This window comes from Pteropus alecto, unplaced genomic scaffold, assembly GCF_000325575.1.
Source record: "Pteropus alecto unplaced genomic scaffold, ASM32557v1 scaffold69, whole genome shotgun sequence".
Classification (NCBI taxonomy): domain Eukaryota; kingdom Metazoa; phylum Chordata; class Mammalia; order Chiroptera; family Pteropodidae; genus Pteropus; species Pteropus alecto.
Window position 1 is genome coordinate 5,318,576 of NW_006494610.1, and position 1,244 is coordinate 5,319,819.

Sequence of the window (1,244 nt, forward strand, 5' to 3'; positions counted from 1 at the left end):
TTTTCATTTTAACATTTAAAAAATGTGTTTGTTTTGAGTGGCTTTTCAAATGTGAAAAAGACCAAGTTATAAAGGGAGGGATGGAAGAAAAAAAGGCATTTGAATTAATAGTTTAAAATGCATTCTTGTGTTTATAGTAAGTATACTTGCATTTATATATATTGATATATGTTCATATAAAAATTTAATATTGCTAAATACATGGATACTAGTCATTGATAAACTATGTATTCTTTATTGACTGTCCATTTCATCCTTGATACAGTTCAACAAGTTAAAAGTTTGGCCAAGAATAGAAAATAATTCATTTCTACCATGGCATTACCTTAAAAGATAGGCTATTTTAATAAATTTATGAATTGAGAAACATATCAAGACCTACCTGATGTCTTATTGTATATTTTTGAAATCTAGGATCTTATAAGACATTCAAGTTTTGTTTCCTCTCTTGAATGATCTACTTATTGGACCAATATATCAAATGTGACTGCTCATTTCAGGAAACTCCTGTCATCTCCAAATCTTATAGGACTTGTGCACGAATGAACCTGGAGTTTTGCAAATGTATGACAGAGTTGTTTGTCTGAGTGATATCAGAGCGTGTCTAGCTGTGAAGACCGAAGAAAATATATGTATACCAGTGTCACTTAAAGAAAAGACTATCTTTTAAAAACTATTCATATATACTCACACAAAAAATCAAAGCTTGAATTGGTATACCATACTGGTTCAGTGCAAATTCTGGTGTCAGAACTTATGCTAAACATTAATTGTCTGTGCTTCGGTTTTCTCGTCTTTAAACTAAGAATGTGCAGTAAAATTTTTAGACAATACATTTAAACTAAATATGTTAATAAATGTCAAGTATCATGTTAGAATCATGTTTGGCACATGTGCTTACTTAACGTTACTTATGAAGATGATGATGCCTGTGGTGATGAAACCCACAATGACAATGACATCTTAGTTTAAGTACCCCACAGAGCAGACCCTAAGACAGGCTTGACTTCAGGTAGATTACTTGGAAGAAGGTGTTTCTGGAAAATATTACAATGGAATAGGGGAAAGTAAGACCTACAAAAAAGATAAGATGATAGAATATGTTATGAATGGCTTATTATTGGTAGCAACTGGAGCTCAGTTGTGCTGGAGACTCTGTAAGAAGCCATGAGGAATATTTCTTAGAATTATCCCACTGGGGTGTGGAAATGAGGAGGGAAAGGAAGAAGGAAGAAGGTTGAGAA